This window comes from Hydra vulgaris, chromosome 01 (assembly GCF_038396675.1).
Source record: "Hydra vulgaris chromosome 01, alternate assembly HydraT2T_AEP".
Classification (NCBI taxonomy): Eukaryota; Metazoa; Cnidaria; class Hydrozoa; order Anthoathecata; family Hydridae; genus Hydra; species Hydra vulgaris.
In genome coordinates this window covers 71,974,698-71,993,956 of record NC_088920.1, presented here as the reverse complement: position 1 = coordinate 71,993,956, position 19,259 = coordinate 71,974,698, and the positions used below count along the sequence as shown (strand labels likewise).

The window sequence follows — 19,259 nt, the reverse complement described above, 5'->3', positions numbered from 1 at the left end:
TTTTGTCTGATGTGTGTTGCTTTTGAAATATGTTGGGTTAAAAAGGAATCGCGAATATTTTCAGTAAATTTAATTGATTTAGAGGAATTTGTAATAGGCTGTTTTGGATTTTGCCAGATGATATCTGGGTAGTTAAAATCTCCTATAATAAGAATGTTTGGATATTTGTTTGAAAGTTTGGCAATGTGTTGATTTATGCAGTTAGTGTTTTCATTGTTACTATTTGGTGATCTGTAATATAAACTTAACAATAACTTAGAAGTTTTCGTTGCAATTTCACAACTGAGCGATTCAGATGGAAATATATCTAGGTTTATTAGGGATGAGATGACTTTAGTTTGCTATGTATAAATATTGCTAAACCTCTTGCTATGTATAAATATTGCTAAACCTCTTTGGCAAGAACTATTCCTGTGATTTGTATGTAGTAAGTAATTTTCAATAGCAAACTCGAGATCATTAACTTCAATTTTTTTATTTTTAGGCAGAGTTTCTGTTAAAAAAATAATTTCGGGTTTCAGATTGTTTACAATTTGTTTGAGCTCTTGGCGTTTATTTAAGAAGGAGTCGATGTTTGTGTATATAGCTTTGACGGATTTAATTTCAGTAACTTTTTTAATGGTTTGAAAATTAATCCAATTTTTTATAGTTTTTTTTATATTTTTTGTTTACTAAAATTAAGTTTGATGACTTCGTTGCGCCTAATGCACCATCGAAAGGGTGAGTTTGGTTCATTTTCAAGGAGTATTTGGTTTTTCTTATTTCTTTCTTTTCTAAGTTGAGAATCGATTTGCCTTTCGGCGAGTGTCATATCTGGATTAATGAAGACGTTTGTATATTTTATCTTTTTGCGTAATTCCCTAGCGGCAAGTAAAACTTTATTACGTTCGCTGTTTTCAGGAAGTACTGCAATAATGGGCGGAGGAGTTTTTGAGCCTTTTTTGTTTTTTAATCTTATAATTATAATAGGTTTTTCATTGCATTTACCAATTTCCTCAAATATCTCGTCACTTATTTTTTTGTCGTCGTTGTTTTTTTCAAGTTAATTTATTTTTTTTGATTCTGGAATTCCAAAAACGATAATGTTCTTTTCACGCTTTTTTTTTTTTCTTCCTGTTCAGATAATATAGTTTTGGTAATTGAGTTTACAAGAATAGCTTTTTCTGCAGATTTATTTTTGTTATAAAGATTTGACCAAAATGTAGCTGAACTATTTTCGGTTTCTTTTTTCGATTCTAATAATTCAATTCTTTTTATAAGTCTTTGAATAGTTTCGTTTTGATCATGTATAATATCGGATAGTTCCGAACAGCTAAGTTTACCTTGCTTAATCATGAATATTGTTTTGACGTCGTGTCGATTTTATGAAATTAATAATGAATAAATAATAATAATGTAAAATATTAAAATAATAACAGGAAAATAATAAAAATAAAATTAAAATAAAATTTACAATTTAAAAAAAAAAAATTAAAAAAAAAAAAAAAAAAAAAAAAAAAATTTGTGTTATTTATTATGTTATATAAATTTTATAAAGAAAACAAATATATATATATATATATATATATATATATATATATATATATATATATATATATATATATATCGACTAAAAATTTAATTGAAAAAAAAAAGAAAAATAGAGAAGTTTATAAAAATTTGCAAACAAAACGACAAGTAAAAAAATTTTGAATAAAAATTTAAAAAAAAAAAAAAAAAAATAGTAATAATTATGTTTCTTACGTATTCAGAAAAAAATATATACAGCTTGTCACGTTGAATGCGGAAGTTATGTATTCACTTGAATCACGTTTAATGTGGAAGTTATGTATTCATTCGGAAGTTATGTATTCATTATGAAATTATAGCTATGGCGTTATGGAAATAACCAGTGAAATAGTTATGTTGGTGACAGAACAATAACCTTTTTAAAAAAGTCTTTTTTTATTAAAAATAAAATTCTTAAAAAAAATTATTAAATGCATCACTAATTTTATCACTAATAAGTGATAAAATTAGTGATGCATTTAATTAGTAATGAAATTAATAAGTCTATTCAAGTAATCTATTTATTTATATAAGAATATAATACCGAAAATTTTAAAATACAAAACAAAATGTGTAATATACAAGAACTATAAAAAGCGAGTTTAAAACTGAAAAATATAAAAATCAGGTAAAGATAAAGATTTTTTTTTAGGTGCCCCAAGAAGTCCTTACGGTCTTATTACATAGCACGGCGCATTTAATTGGAAGTTCACGCATCTTTCTTAAGCAATGTCGCAAAACTTGCCCAGAGTTGGGGTTTGAACCAGGGAACCTTTGTTCTGAGGCAAGCGTGCTACCACTACCTCAAAAAAAGTGCGCGACTACTGCTTATAACCCAGTCGGCATAACTAGTATTGTAAATACTCGGAGTATTGATCACGTATAACATACCGCCATTGATACCAGAAAAATGTGCATTTAGTTTTAAGTTTCGAACTCGAGTTCAATACCACTTATTTATCAAAAATACGTATTTATAATATTTGATCAAAATTGGATATGATATCGAACCCAATTTTGATCAAATATTAACAAAAAATGGAAAAACGAAAATCTTTGCTTTTAAAGCGCATGCTTAATCTGAAATTGCGAAAACAAAATCTAAATTAAAAAGGTCTCTCTCGAGAAATTTAGTAAATTATCTCTAGTACAGTTACAGTGCTTTATTGCACTAAAAGAGTTACTAAAACTTTATCATAAAAATATTTATTACTACTTTTAAGTTTATTAATTTAGTTTAATGAAGTCCTAAATTAATATAGTTCAAATATATTTTAAATCCTATCATTTCATACCTTGCTTATGTTGATTATTATTTTATTGACATTTCTGTTATGCTATTATCTTTTTTTGTTCTGTTTTAGAAAATTTAGAAAAATAAGTTAAAATTTTGAGCCAACACTGACATTTTAATTGTTGCTAAACGTTAAATTTTGTTAATAGGATTGCAGTTCTTTTATCTGTTTTTTTGTTCTTTATTCAATAAGTATTTGACTTAAATTAAATATGATTATAATTTGATATTTTATTACGAGATATATGTCTTTATATATAAATTAATATGAATCTTTTTAGATTTTTTAATGTTATTTTTAAATTTTTTGTTCACGCAATTCAATTTATATATGTTTATAGTTTGCATATTTGTTTATATTATGTTCAAAATTAAAACGTTTTTGATAAATATATGTATGTGGTAATATGTGTTATATAATTGTTTTCTAAATGTATTTTTAAAGTAGTATAAAATGTATCTATTGTGTATATAAATATTATAAGAGGTGTTTATATATGTTTCATAAATTTAAATAAATATATTGTGTTTAATAGTTCGTATATATGTTTATATTATGTTGTTTCCATGTTTTCAAAGTTTAAGTAAAGTCTTTGATTAAAAAAGATCACAATTTGTAAGATTCTTTTACATTCATTTATTCAGTTATAGTAATAGTAAGATTACTGGTAATATGTTTAATGGTAATAGTTAAATTGAAATAGATAGTATTAGGCTCAGCGAAGTTATTAATGTAAATGCTTTTGCATTTACATTAATAACTTCGTTGAGCCTACTTGCAGGCAACTTGAAAATAGTAGTCAAATGAAAAAAAATAGATCTAGGCAGGATGAAATTAATAATTGTTGAAATACTAGAAATGTTGCTCGGCTAGCAGAAAACTTGACAGAATTCAGTGTCAAGCAGTGTTAATGTCTGTTAATTTGGTTTTACTTTAGAACAAAGCAAAGTATGAGTTTAACTATTTATAGTATCAATTAACACTTTTAAATTTAAATAATTTTAATTTTTTTATAATTTTTAACATAGTTATGTTCTTTTTTTCATTTTTAGTTTGTCTTCCCTTTGTCGTACGACGATGTACCAACATGAATTGTTTTCTAAAAGCTAACATGAAATAACAATATTTAACAACTACTACTCTCTTATCATGACATCTTATCTCTATCTGATATTTTGATTTGCGATTCATATATGATGTTTTTCTTTATATTTACTTATCCATTACATTTTTTCATTTCAGATTTATCATATGATGGATTTATGCGATATAAAAGAACGAATATATATAAATCTTTATGAATTTTTTAAAAACATCTTCTAATAATTAGTCCAGTCAACGTTCAAACTTCAATTTTGCATATGTCATCTTTAAGTAGTTTCTAGGCTTTTCTAAATGTGTTTCTTATTCACATGGTTTTGCAAGCAAGGTATGCAAGCAAATTTGAGCTAAAAATTTTTTTTTTTTAGCCTTTAAGGAGAATTGGTGTTACACTTTTTTAAATTTAATTTGTTTAAATATAGTAGTTTTTTACAAATAAATGTTTGTTTGTTCTTTGTTTTTTTACTTATTTGTTTTCAGATTCTTAAGAACTTGGCAACTTATCTAAGTAAGTTTTTTTTTTCTTTTTAGTGCAATTGGAAAGAGCTGAAAGTTATTTTTTAGAGCAATTGAAAAGAACTGAAGTGTTTTTTAGTTACTTCACACGGTATAACTGATCCTGATTTGAGTAAGTTTACTATTTTGTTTTATTTTATATTGGATTTATTTGATATTTGATATATGTTATATTTGATATATATTTTATGTATTTAACATGGAAAACTGACTGTAATTTGTTGACACAAAAGTTTATAAACATAAATCTGCCTATATTTCAGTATATTTTATATTTCTCTGTATCTTTATAAATATTCTTTCTTAGAAAAAATAACAGACTGGAAAAAATAAATAAATTCGTTGAAAGTGGTTGAAAAAAATGATGATGTATTTCCATATTTCATTGTGTAAAGTGTAATACCACTTTTTAAAGGTATGTGAATAGATATATATAGGGTTGCCAGATGTCCCGATTTTACGAAGGAGAACTAAGTAAAAAAAATATTTTTACATATATGGCGCAGAATTCTCCTTCGTAAAATCGGGACATCTGGTAACCCTAGACATATAGGGGAACATGGGGCAAGATGACAACTGTTTCGAAAAACGCCTGTATCTTAGTCTCTCCCAAAAATTAAAACTTACCTTTAGCTGGTGATGTAGCGATGTAATAAATCAAGTCAAACAAGGATAAAAAGTTTTTTTCTCAATGTCGGAAAAACTTTTTTAATACTTAGCTTTCGTCACAAAAATAATATTTAAAAAGAAACCATTGATAAATCTAGTGAAATTAATCTACTTCCCTTTCAGCTAAAGTCAACTGTTATATTTAGTTTTGCTTAAGAGATAACTGTAGGTCGTCATCTTGTTCCATTCGTCATCTTGCCCCATTTGTCATTTTGCCCCATTCGTCATTTTACCCCATTTTCCCCTATATATATATATATATATATATATATATATATATATATATATATATATATATATATATATATATATATATATATATATATATATATATTTAAATAATTAATTTAGAGTAAAATATATTGATTGACATTGCTTCATTTTTTTATACAAGATTGTGCATTTATTATTTTTGTGCATTAAGGTAAAAATAATTTTGTGCATTTTAGTCTAGATTCTTTTTTAATTAAAAATCATTGATGTAAATTAATGTTGTTTAATATTTTTAATAAATGACTAATGTATGTAAACATATAAAAAGATATGGATTTCAATAAATCTTTAGTTTAAATAAAGTCTTTGATTAGAAAAGATCACAATTTGTAAGATTCTTTTACGTTCATTTATTCAGTTGCAGCAATAGTAAGATTACTGGTAATATGTTTAATGATAATAGTTAAATTGAAATAGATAGTATTAGGCTCAACGAAGTTATTAATGTAAATGCTTATAGACAACTTGAAAATAGTAGTCAAATGAAAAAAATAGATCATTTTTAAGAAATATTTTACGATTTGCTTGCTATTTTATGGTATAATTGTTTAAATTGTTTAACTATAATTGTCCCTCGATTGTTCAAATATTGTAATAAATAAAATCTTTTCAGTCCAAGTATTTAAGTTAATAAAATATTTTATTAAGTTGTGGTATTATTTGTCAGTGTTACTACATTGTATTGTCTAGCCTTTTTATAATCTTTTTTAATTATACTGTAGTTACAGAATATATACTTTCTGTTATTATTATCCTAATTCTACTAACAATAAAATGCAAATAGTACTTTTGTAATTAAAAATTGTAATTTTTTTTTTAATTTCATTTTTTAGGTATTTGCAGGCTTTACTTGACTTTCCGTTTCTGGTACCTGTGTTGTGACAGATTTTAAAAAGAACTCAACTGATGTTAATGCGGTCTTCGTCGTTAACTATAAGCAATGACGTTGCTGATAGGGAGTCAAAGTTAAAATATTTATAGATAAATTTGTATTAAATTTTTTAGATAATATATCAAGTTATTAATGTGTTTTTATTGTTATTAAAGATTTAATAACTCATAACCCGTATTACGGGTTGCTTACTGCTAGTCATTATCATTATGTTATGAATTCATATTAGTTAATAAAATTGTATTGAATATTTTCTGGTTATCGTGTTTTATACGTGTTCAAATGTGAGTTTGATACTCAATAGGCGTCGTATTGTATACCTGTCTTTATACGCATCTGACGTCTATTTTTAATGCGCGTTTGACACGATAAAATGGCTAACAAATATTCGTAAATAATGCGTATTCTGGAAAGTTTTAAATGCGCATGTAATACCAGGGAAATATCGTATTGAATATTCTCTGGTTATCGTGTTTTATACGTGTTTACAAGAGTTTCAAATGCGAGTTTGATACTCAGTAGGCGTCGTATTGTATACCCGTCTTTATACGCATCTAATGCGTATTTCTAATGCGTATTCGACACGATAAAATGGCTAACATACATACCACATCGATACGTATTTAAATGAGTTTCTAATGCGCATTTACAACTAAATTTGCCGACTGGGAAGTTTCATTAGTTTTGTACATATATTAGAATTCGAAGAAGAAATTCCGAATTATTCTGCAATCTCTTTATTATGAATGAAGAGTTTAGTCCGTGGGCTCTATAGAGTTCAGGGGGTATAGACTATAGAATAAATACTCTGATTAGATAACTACCTATATATTTTAGTCAAATAACTCAATTGGATTAGTAGTGTTTTGAATCACGCCAATTACATAAAGTGAAACGAACAAAGTGTAAGAGATTAATATTACATGAGAGTAAGACGAGACGAAAAGCGCTCACATGTGCACAAACCAAGGCCAACGACACCGGGGGGCCGGAAGGCACGTGCCCCCCACTTTTTTTTTTAAGAATTTTTTTTTTTTATATAAGAAAATTCTACATATAGAAGACTTTTTTAAGAATTGACGATTACCCCATCCCCTTCCCTCCACTTCGAAACCCGTGTCGTCGGCCCTGCAAACAGTTGCGATTTCACAAAAACAATTTTTTTAAAACGACTTTGCTAGTGTCTAAGCTTTGGAAGAAAAGTTATAAGAAGTGAAAAGACGGCATGGCAAAATGTGTGAAAATTGCATTAAATATTGTTATTGTAGAGATATGTCTGTTTTTACTTGGCTACATTTGCTAGTACCTTTTTCAATGTAAAAATTTTTAATTTCTCAAATCGATTGTTTTGATTGGCTAGATGCTTCAAGGTCTTGCTTCAATGAGTTAATTTTTTAAACTAGAGAATCAGATGTTTAAGTATTACATACTTTGCACATATTTAACAATGACATAAAATTATTCTCAGCTTAGTGGTGGTAAAGAAAATGTTTTATTTTTATATGCAATAATAAAACATTTTCTTTTTTTTTGCACATATTTAAAAATGACTGACTAGAATAAAAATGTTGACAGCTTAGTGGTGTTCAAGAAAATCTATTATTATTAGTATTACCTTATATTATCTTTAGTCGTATAATTAATCGTTTCATTTCTGTCTGTGCTGTACTTTTATTTAAAATTTTTTAAAGTTTAATAATTAAAAACCTTTATATAAACTCCTTCTTTATGTAGTATTACAATTATAACGCATATGTCTTATAGGATGTAGTATTACAATTATAACGCATATGTCTTATAGGATGTAGTATTACAATTATAACGCATATGTCTTATAGGATGTAGTATTACAATTATAACGCATATGTCTGATAGGATGTAGTATTACAATTATAACGCATATGTCTTATAGGATGTAGTATTACAATTATAACGCATATGTCTGATAGGATGTAGTATTACAATTATAACGCATATGTCTGATAGGATGTAGTATTACAATTATAACGCATATGTCTGATAGGATGTAGTATTACAATTATAACGCATATGTCTGATAGGATGTAGTATTACAATTATAACGCATATGTCTGATAGGATGTAGTATTACAATTATAACGCATATGTCTGATAGGATGTAGTATGATGATGTCATCTGATAGGTTCTAGATTAGTAAGTAAAGTTCTATCAACAAAATTAATGACGATTAAACAAAATTAACAATTTATATAGCGAATACTAAACTTTATATACTTTTTGGACGGAACTTCAATATTTTAATGCTTCAAAAGTTGTTAAAATTGAACAATTTTCGAAAACGCCGTGAGGTTTTCAGTAGCAAGTTTTTGATTTATGAATAATATAAAAAAAAATTTACCTTTTTACCTTAATTTTTTTTTTACCTAACAACCTTGTCACAGAGCACCGCGGAAGAGCAATTAACTAAGAAGTTCACACCTCTTTCCTTACTGATATCGCAAAATATGTCCAAAGCTTGCTTTGAGCCCTGGATTTTTGAGTTAAAGTGGATGTGCGATAAAAAATTTTATTCAATTTTTTAAGTTGTAGCAACGACTAAGGCTAATTTGTAATAAATTTGTATATAAGTAGTATAATTTGTAATAAATGAATAGAATGTTGTCCATGTGACCATCAACATGTCGCCGAATACAGTTGTGAAGTTGTCATCTGAATCTGGTAAAAACAAGAAGAAGAAAAAATCTTTTTTCAGCAGGTGGTGAATAAATAAGTTTCTCCTCCTAAAATACACCATTTTTTCAACTTGAAAGAAAAATAGTTCAGAGATCAGTACCTTAAATTGGTTTTCGTCACTTGCTGTCTGCCAGATTTTTTTTTGCTGGTTGCCTTTTAAATTTCCACTCAGATATTTTCTGTCCATTATTGCAAAAATAAAAATCTTAATTTATAATTTATAAACGTAAAAAAAAAAAAAAAAAACTACTAATAAATACAATAAAACTAATACTTTAAAAAATACATATAAATTATTTCATAACATATTTATCAATAAATATGAATAAATTAAACAAGTAAGAATTTTGGTTGATATTATTTGTTCTCAAATAAAAAGATTTTTTCAAATTAAATTGCTGTAAAAGAGAAAACAAAATATAAATTAACAGTTTACATACAACATAAACATGTCGAACTTTTTCCCAACTAGTTCTAATGTATTAAATAATTTGAGCAGCCGCGGCACAGTGGTTAGAGTTCTGGCTCAGAACCCAGAGGTCCGATGTTCGATGCCAGCTCTAGCCAAATAAGCGACATTGGTACGGAAGGAGGCGTGAACTTCTTGTTAAATGCTCTCCCGCGGTGCTCTGTGATAAAACCGTAAGAACTTCTGGGAGCACCTAAAATAACTACTAAAAAAAAAAAAAAAAAAAAAAGTTTTCTGGTATTAATCGACCTCCATTTGCTTTATAACCTTTGTTTGCATTAATACATTTTCATAATGGTTTTTTAAACATTTGTAAAGTGACAAGTAAATTTTGTCTTCTCCATGTTTTTTTTTTAAATCTATTGTAAAAAATTTAATGCAATTGTTTGTAGTGAACTAACACATCTTTTCCATAATATATCATTTCGATATATAAAATTTTAAAAACTAATTGAAATAAATTGTTAAACAAAAACAAAAACAAAAACAGTTTAAAAGAAGAATTAAAAAGTTTTCGAATTTTTTATTTTTTATTAAAAGAATAATCAAAAATTGCTGAAAATATTTTGCTCCAGAAATAAGAAACAAAAAGCGAAGAAAAAAAAACAAAAAAAAAAAAAAAAACAAGAGAGGCAATGTGATTTTTAAAAACACCAAAATTTCTTTTTAGGTTTCGAACAAAAAAATTTAGAAATACGCATTCTTTAATTTTTTATGGTAAATTTAAGTTTTAAATTATTTTTTGTCGTTAAAATAAGGGGCGGTAAAATGCGACAATTTATTTATTTTATTTTACTTTAAGTTTTTTTTTGTTCCTTAATATTACAAGTTCGTAATTACTTAATAAAGATTTGTTATCAATCAATCAATCAATAATTTATTTCTGAAATAAGATTTTACATTCAAAGATGTTTACAAATAGTAAATTTACTAATATAAAGTAAACACCTGCTAATGTTAATAATATCTAATTCAAATAAATATAATGCTAATTTTCATAATATATAATAAAAATAATAAACTTTATAACATAAAAATAACGGTGTTAATAATACTACTAATAATAATAATAACAATAATAACAATAATAACAATAATAACAATAATAACAATAATAACAATAATAACAATAGTAATAATAACAATAATAATTTTCATTATCGGTATATATTATATACCGATAATGAATTATCGGTATATAATATAAAATAAAAACAAAATATTGCAAAGTGGTTTTACAAAAGTAATAAATTCACTCCAACACTGTAAAAAGAAAATCTTGCATAAGACCATGGTCTTCAAGAACCGCCGTAAATATAAAAACATATTCATAAATTTTTACATAAAACATTACATTAAAATGGTATTCAAATGTCAGATAACAAATATGCAAATATATTTATCGTTTTTTTTTTTTTTTTTTTTAAATCTTTACACAATTATTACTAGTGCAATGTTGAAATATATTTATATATTATAAAAAGTAAGAAATTATATATATATATTTTTATATACTGTTTTTAGGTGCCCCAAGTAGTTTTTAGGTGCCCCAATTTAGGTGCCCCAAGAAGACCTAACGGTCTTGTTACAGAGCACCGCGGAAGTGCATTTAACCAGGAAGTTCACGCCTCCTTCCTTACCGTGACGCGTAAATATATCCAAGGGTCGTTTCGAACCTCGATCTCTTGCTTAATAAGCAAGCGCTCTATCCACTGCGCCACGGTCGCACAATATATGAAGCTTGCAAAGAATAAATTTAGAAAAAATTAATAACTAAATTTTTTTACTTTAAAATACTCTTTTTATTAGTTTTTTAAAAACAATTTAAGTTTTTTAAATCAGCATTGTTTAAATTAATTAGTAAAAACTTAATCCAGATATGAGGTCCACGATCAGCCATTTTGAATTGTTCAAGCTTATTTTTGCATGAAGGCTCTAACAGGACTATTTGTACGCAATAAATATTTGTACTCTGGTTTTTATTTATAAAGACTATAGAAAATTGAAGGACTTTTTTGCGATTATACATATGACTTAGAACATTATATGCATTAAATTCAAACAATGCTAATAAAGACATTTGTGCAAAAAGAGGTTTTGAATTTAAATTAATTACACGTATAGCATGTATCTGATTACGATAGAAAGGTTCTAGTTTAGTTTTATAGGTACCACCCCATGCTATATTACCGTTGTTTAGGTAGCTTTGAACAAAGCTACAGTAGATTTGTTTGAATAGTTTTTTTAATAAGTAATGTGACTGGTATATTACTCCATTATGTGCCAGAAAAAATATATGCGGATATTTTAACAGACATTTTTTCAAATATTGTATTTCGATATTGAATGTTATAGATACTTGGAAATTACATATATTATTATTATTATTATCATTAAATTTCATATAAGTATGCTTATAAAGTTGTGTACGTGAGAACGCACTCACTTTGCGTTTTACACTCAACAGCAGCTTTTGTAAGGTCTTCAATTTTCTTGGTAGCTCTTATCCATTTATTTTTGAAGTCGTAGATGTTTTTAGTTTATTTTAAAGCGTGTACGCGCAATAAGTGTGAAAGCAGAAAAACAACTTAAAAAAGGTACTCATCAACTTTTATTTAGAACTAAACATTAGTTTTAAAAATAATTGTAAGAAAATAAAGTATTTCAAAGAAAATAATTTCTAAAGTAAAAAAAAATAAATAAAGAAATTATTTTTTTAAATTATTCATCTAACAAAATTTTAAACTTTTGTTTTGGCGGTAGCCTACGTTTTGGCGGTAACCTACGCATAAGCTTGCGCACAGAGCAACAATCGAAACTATCTGATGTTGTTTAAATGACATTTCCAAATCTTTAATATTTCTGCATAATTTTTTTTTTTTTTTTTAATTATTGTTTAATAATTACCCAGTACTTTGCATTAATTTTCAATTCTGGACAGTTTGGAGGATTTGCTATTTTACACGTCACAGTTTTACCGTCATTTTGTTTATAACATTCCTTAGCCAGTTTGCTATAATGCAAAAATAATTTAAATTTCTTATATGCTTTTCCTCTATATTTGGCATTAAAATAGACACCACCAGGAATTTGCTGATGATCGAACTTCATATAGATTTCATCATCTTCAATGATTCAGAAATTTTCAGAAATATAATTGTCGTGTTACTTTCTTCAGCGGGTTGTAACACTTTTTTTTGTAATTTCAGAACAGTTAGACACTTTTTGTGGTTTGAAAACTTGAAAAACATGTTTTTTTTGAACTTTTACAACAAAACTATGAGAAAGTACTTATCTTTTTGCGTGTTCACTTAGTGAGAGGCTTGGGCTGTTCATAAAACTGTTAACCAATTTTTTAACCAGCTTCATATCTTGAAAAACTTCCTTACTTTCATTACTAGATTTGCGTTTGATCAATTTTGCTTGGGAAAAACAATAAATAATATGATTAACAGTGTGGGGATGTATTCGCAACTTTTTTGGTATTGAATTGTAGCTTCCATTCGTATTTTCCAAATATTTGTGCAAAATGTTTTTTCTAACGTCTTCTTCTTTTGTCATTTTTAAAACTTATCTCAAGTTAAATGGGAAAACTGAAACATTTTTATGAGATCGTTATATGTTGCTTTCAAAATGCAAGCATAACTAAAAGTATGAAAATATAGCGAATCAAAAAAATAATACATTTACTCTTTCACATTTATTCGTGCACACGTTTTACATTAAACCTTAGCTTTTCTTAGACAATAGCCCAATATCTTTTGAAATTGGTGAATTGCAGTGTTTTTTAACGAAATCAACTTTATGTTCGGATTACCCCTATGAGATCTTAAAAACGGCAAAAGATGCTTCTTGAGGCATTCTTTGATGTATATTTTGGTGTTAATTGTTCCCGTAGTCACAAAACAAGAGGTTCTTACACCATACTCACATATTGCTTGCCAAACCAAGAGTTTTTTTTAGCGAATTTTCGCATTCCAATGCATTTATATTAAGAATTCAGTTTCTTGCGATTAATTACTATTTAATATTTTAATTAGTATTGGTGTCCTGGAAGAAATCGGAAATATGCAGCACAAGTTTTATCAATAATTAAACAATATTTTTTAGCTCATAATTTTTTATAGCGTTGCTTTAAGCTATGAATTGCAACATTTTTATGCTTCTATTTACGACGAGAAACCTTTTTTTTTTTATTAAGATTTATAGCAATAATTTTTCTTCACTCTTTTTATATTTTGCAATATAATTTTATTCCAACAATAAATAAGGCAACAAGAATAACAAAGACATCGTCAACATTAATCGATAATTTAGTAACAATCAATTTACACAATTGCTGCGGTAGAATAGGCATAATTAAAACCGACATAAGTAATCATTTTCCTATCTTTCTAACCGTTAATAAAATAACATTAAAAAACAATTCCCTTAAATCAAAAATATTGATACGTCAAATCACTGAAAACTTTTCACATTTTCGGCATCTCTTAAAAAATTCTGTTGATTTCAACGTAATAAAACACAAAATGCAAATAATTCTTACGAATTATTTCTCGCTTTTTTCAGTAGACAATATAATAAAGCATTCCCTTTAATCGAACAAAATTTACATTTTAAGTCTATTTTGAATCCATGAATGACAAAAAGGTTTAATCAAATCATCAAAGAAAAAACAAAAACTATATGAAAAATACCTAAGACATAAAATATATCCTAATGAAATAATATGCAAAAACTACAAAAATTTGTTTGAATAAACCAAAAAGTTTTCAAAAAAATCTTATTATGAAAAGCTATTGGAAAAAAACTAATGGAAGTACAAAAAAAACTTGGAATATAATCAAAGAAATATTTGGTAAAAATATACCGATTAAAAACAATTTGCCACAAAAACTGTTAATTGATGAAAAACTTGTTTATGATAAAGAAACCATAGCTGAAAAACTAAATCTTTTTTTCTTGAGATTGGTCCAAATCTGGCGGCTAAAATTCCATCAACTACCATAAAGTTTGAAACTTACCTCAATACGGCGAATAGTATTATGACAGAACTAAATTTAAATATAAGTGAGTTTACCAGTTTTTAAGTCTGGTGAAAAAAAAATGTTCAAAATCAAACTACAGACCTATTTCTGTCTTACCTTGTTTCTCTAAATTGCTAGAACGCATTATGTACAATAGGCTTTATAATCATTTAGTATCAAAAAAAAAGATCCGATTTACAAGTTCACTGACCGCGTGATCATCGGATCACGCGGTCAGTGAACTTGTAAATCGGATGCTTTTAATAAAGATGGTATTATCTTAGGAGTTTTTATTAATTTATCCAAAGCATTTGACACTGTCAATCATGAAATCCTTATAAAAAAATTAGAACTTTACAGAGCAAACAGCTTTAACTTACTATGATTGACTAACACTTAACATTATACTTGACTAACAGAAAACAATGCATAACCTATGAAAACAAATGAAACCAAAAAAAAAACTTACAAGTTGCGGGGTTCCCATCTATCTTAGGACCATTATTGTTTCTAGTGTTTATAAATGACTTATTTTTAGCATCTAAAAAATTATATCTTATATTGTTTGCTGACGACTCCAATCTGTTTTATTCACACAAAGATATAAAAATTCTTTTAAAAATTTTTATGAAGAATTATCTAAAGTAAATGAATGGCTTATAAGTAAGCACCTTTCACTAATTGTAGATAAAACTTTTTAGAAGTAATTCTTGATGGAAACTTGTCATGGAAGTTTCACATCCAATCCATTTAAAGTAAAATCTTTTATAATATTTCCGTACATTATAAAATAAAACCATTTTTTAATACTATAGAGCTCTAATGAAAATTTATTTTTCAATTATTCACAGCTATCTTTTTTACTGCAACATTGCATGGAGAAGTACGAATTACGTAAAATTCAAAAAACTTTTTAGTAAATAAAAGCATTCTTGTAGAATTGTATTTGGGGCAAACAGAATTGTGTATTGCGAACCACTATTAAATCGTCTCAAGGCCTTAAATATTTATAAACTAAACAATTACCAAATAATACTTTTCATGTTTAAAATTACACATGGAATATCTCCACTTAGATTTCAATCTTATTTTAGAGAAATATCTCATAAGAATCCAACAAAGTTTTCAGAGAATAACTTTATTGTTCCGAGGATTAATTTAGAAATAAGTTCTTATCGAATTAAATATCGAGGACCTTTTTTATGGAAAATTTTTATTAAAATGTTCAATAAAGAACGCTACTCACTAGAAAAATTTATAACAGTTTCTAAAAAAAATCTTACTTCAATTAAATTTTAACACAATAGACTTTAAATATTTTATTTAAAAGGTGATTTTAAAATGGAAAAAACGTTTCTATTAGCACCAAATATATATTGTTAAACATGTATCAAATATATTTGTATCAGTATATAGAAAACTTTATTTTTAAATCAATATAAAAGTCATTTTACTATTTGACAAAAGTTATGTATTTTATAAATTTTTTTGTATATTTTATATTTTGTTTATAAACACGGGCAATATGTAAACGGGGCTCGGTGATAAGACGGTCAATGTCTTCTACTTGCTCCGGTCAATTTTTTTAAATGCAATAGGTCTTTATTGTAAATATATGAAACGGCAAAAAAATAAAAATAAAATAGTGGAATCCCTTGTTAGAAATTTATTTGCTAAAGTTCGAACAGAAATCTCCGGGTATCTGTCAAAGGCATCATTCACTTTTTAAACAAGATCTTGTCAAAATAAACTTTTTTTTCTTCCACTTCCTGATTTCCTTATGTTTGTACCAATGTCTTTAAACCGTATCACACCGCCTTGCACTGTTTTGACACTTGAGTTATTTTCTTTTGATGAAGCAGCATAAAAGTGTAGCATGAATGGTATTCTTTATGCCTTGTAGATTTATTACTCTTTACTGCAATCCCATAATTCTGAAGCTTTTCAATAAGACTGTTAACTTTGCACAACCACAAAAATTTTTCATGTTTTTTTAAATGTTCTTAGACGCGTCCTAACTTGTTTCAAACTTGTTTCTCAACCTCCCTACACATTTTAATTTTTCAACTTTAACGCCAGTATAAGTAAATTTTACAGCTTGGTAACTTGTCAACATCTTTTACAGACCTACTAAGTATTCGTTTGGCTCCAGCCCACTTTCATACTTCTTGCTGAACCAATACAACTTTTCAAGTCATGAACACCCAATTGATTTCATGCTATATACGATACGAAGAATAATATCGTGAGTGTGATCACAAACTTTAAATCGATCGTGAACGTCAACGCGAACGGAGGTGTTTATGCAGTGTGGTAGTTTTGAAGTTTTAAATTATTATTTTTTTTATATTCAAAATTTTTGATTGTATGGAATTATTTAAAAATGTATACATACATATACTCGCATAAATATTCTTAAATAAAAACGTATTGGTATTTAACTTGTTAATGGATAAAAAAAAATAAAATGAATAAAAATAAAAATACTGATAAAAACGAAATGCAATCAAATACAGAAGCTTCAGAAATATCTGTGAAATTAGTTCGTGAAATATTCTCTGAGATGTTTAAGAAACAACAAAAAGACATTCTTAAACTTATAAGTGGAAATTTAAAAATTGCAAATGACAGAATCGATGGACTTTTGAAAGAAATTATAGAAATTAAAGAAACGTGCAAAGCTTTGCAAGCTGAAAGTAATTTGAGGAAATTTGAAATGGGAAAAATAAATGACAGACTCTCAAAATTAGAACAGACTCAAAAAGATATTGAAAACAGTATCACTTTTACACAAGATACACAGGAAGAAAAAATTAATAAAATTGAAGAAAAAATTGTTACAAAAGTAGCATTTAATGCGGAAGAAAAAAATAAGCTGCGACAGCTGGAAGATCGACTGAGAAGAAATAATTTGCGTCTCGAAGGAATAGCAGAAAGTGAAAATGAAAGTTGGAATGTATCTGAAGAAAAAGTTCTTAATATCTTTGAAAACAATCTAAATGTAAGTGGCGTAGTTATTGAAAGGGCACATAGAACCGGAAAAACTGGGCTAAGCAAACCAAGATCAATCGTGATAAAACTCCTGAACTATAAAGATAAAATTAGCATATTAAAGAATTCAAAAAAGTTAAAAGGAACAGGAATATTTATAAATGAGGACTACTCCTTGGATACCCTAACCATACGGAAAAATCTCTTTGAAGAAATGCGAACTCACAGGAACAACGGTAAATATTCTGTTGTTATTTATGATAAATTAGTAGTTAAAGATTTTAAAAAATCACATAAGAATGCTTAAAGTATATTTATTTATTATATTTTTATGTCTTAAATAATATTCTTAGTTTTTATTGTTAAAATGACGGAAGCCAACAGTTTTAATGTTTTTGACATATCAGAAAGGAAAAACGCACTAAACCGAATTAATGACGATGATAAAAACATGAACTTTTTTGACGAAATTTCAGTAGATACGACTTATTACAATGTTGACGATGTTAAACATGTTCTTAATTCTTCATCATCTTATTTTTCATTATTACATATAAACATCAGAAGCATAAATAAAAACTTTGAAAATTTAAAATTGATGTTAAATAATATAAGTAACAAGTTTAGTATTATCAGAAACTTGGTGTCATCGAGACGCGATAAATTCTAACTTTCAATTATCAGGGTATAAACCTATTCATCAACCGAGAGAAAACGGCAATGGCGGGGGCGTATCTATTTTCGTCCAAAACTCATTGGTTTTTAAACATGTTGAAAACCTCAAAGTAAATGACGCTAATTGTGAGTCATTAACTATTGAAATAATTAATAAAACAAATAAAAATACATTTATAACTGCAATATATAGACCGCCAAACGGTAATTACAATCAATTTGAAAACCACTTAAACTATTTGCTACCAAAGCTTATTAAAAAAAATGTGTACTTATTAGGTGATTTTAATTTGAATTTATTGAATAATAAAGCTAATAACCAAGTCGTGAATTTTATAAATACACTTTTGCAATACAGCGTTTTTCCCATGATTAATAAGCCAACACGTGTGACTAAAACAACTGCATCTATTATCGATAATATTATTACTAATAATTACACAAGGACTAAAATCCAAAGTGGTATTATTAAAACAGATTTAACTGATCACTTTCCAGTTTTTCTGATAATAAATTCTGTAACCCTTGAGAATAAAATAAAAACAAAAACGGTATACGTAAGGAAAATAAATAATGAATCAATCGCCACGTTTCGTGATCTCTTACATGAAGTAAACTGGGAACTTTTAACTGATTGCAATGACGTTAATGATGGCTACAATTTTTTTATTCGCATGTTTACAAGACAATACGAAAAGGCCTTTCCAAAAATAAAAAAAATTGTTAATTCTAAAAATTTGTTAAGTCCGTGGATGACGAGAGGACTCATTAAGTCGTCAAAAAGGAAACAAAAACTTTACCAAAAATTTTTTAAAAAAAAGAACTACAAAAATGAAATCAAATACAAAAAATATAAAAATTCTTTTGAAAAATTAAAAAAGCAATCCAAAAAAAATTACTATTCTTCGTTACTTAATAAAACATTTGGAAATGCAAGGAAAACATGGAATGTAATTAAAGAAATAACAGGAGTGGGAATTGTGAAAAGTGATAATCTTCCAAAAAGATTGCAAAGAGATGATAATAGAGGAGATGCTTTTGTTAATAAAGAAATTGCTGAAACATTTAATAGCTTTTTTATAAATATAGG

At 26.8% G+C, this 19,259-nt stretch overlaps 1 long non-coding RNA gene across 2 annotated transcripts; it reads left to right on the top strand.

Annotated features, from left to right (window-relative positions):
* Nucleotides 1-2,512: 2,512 nt before the first annotated feature.
* LOC136075582 (uncharacterized) lies at nucleotides 2,513-6,427 on the top strand. Of its 2 annotated transcripts, XR_010636027.1 has the most exons (5): nucleotides 2,513-3,791; nucleotides 3,896-4,272; nucleotides 4,476-4,572; nucleotides 4,768-4,875; nucleotides 6,236-6,427. It is a non-coding gene; the product is annotated as an uncharacterized LOC136075582 (long non-coding RNA). The 2 variants fall into 2 exon arrangements; XR_010636026.1 differs by having other exon boundaries at nucleotides 2,537-4,272.
* The last annotated feature ends 12,832 nt before the right edge of the window (nucleotides 6,428-19,259 follow it).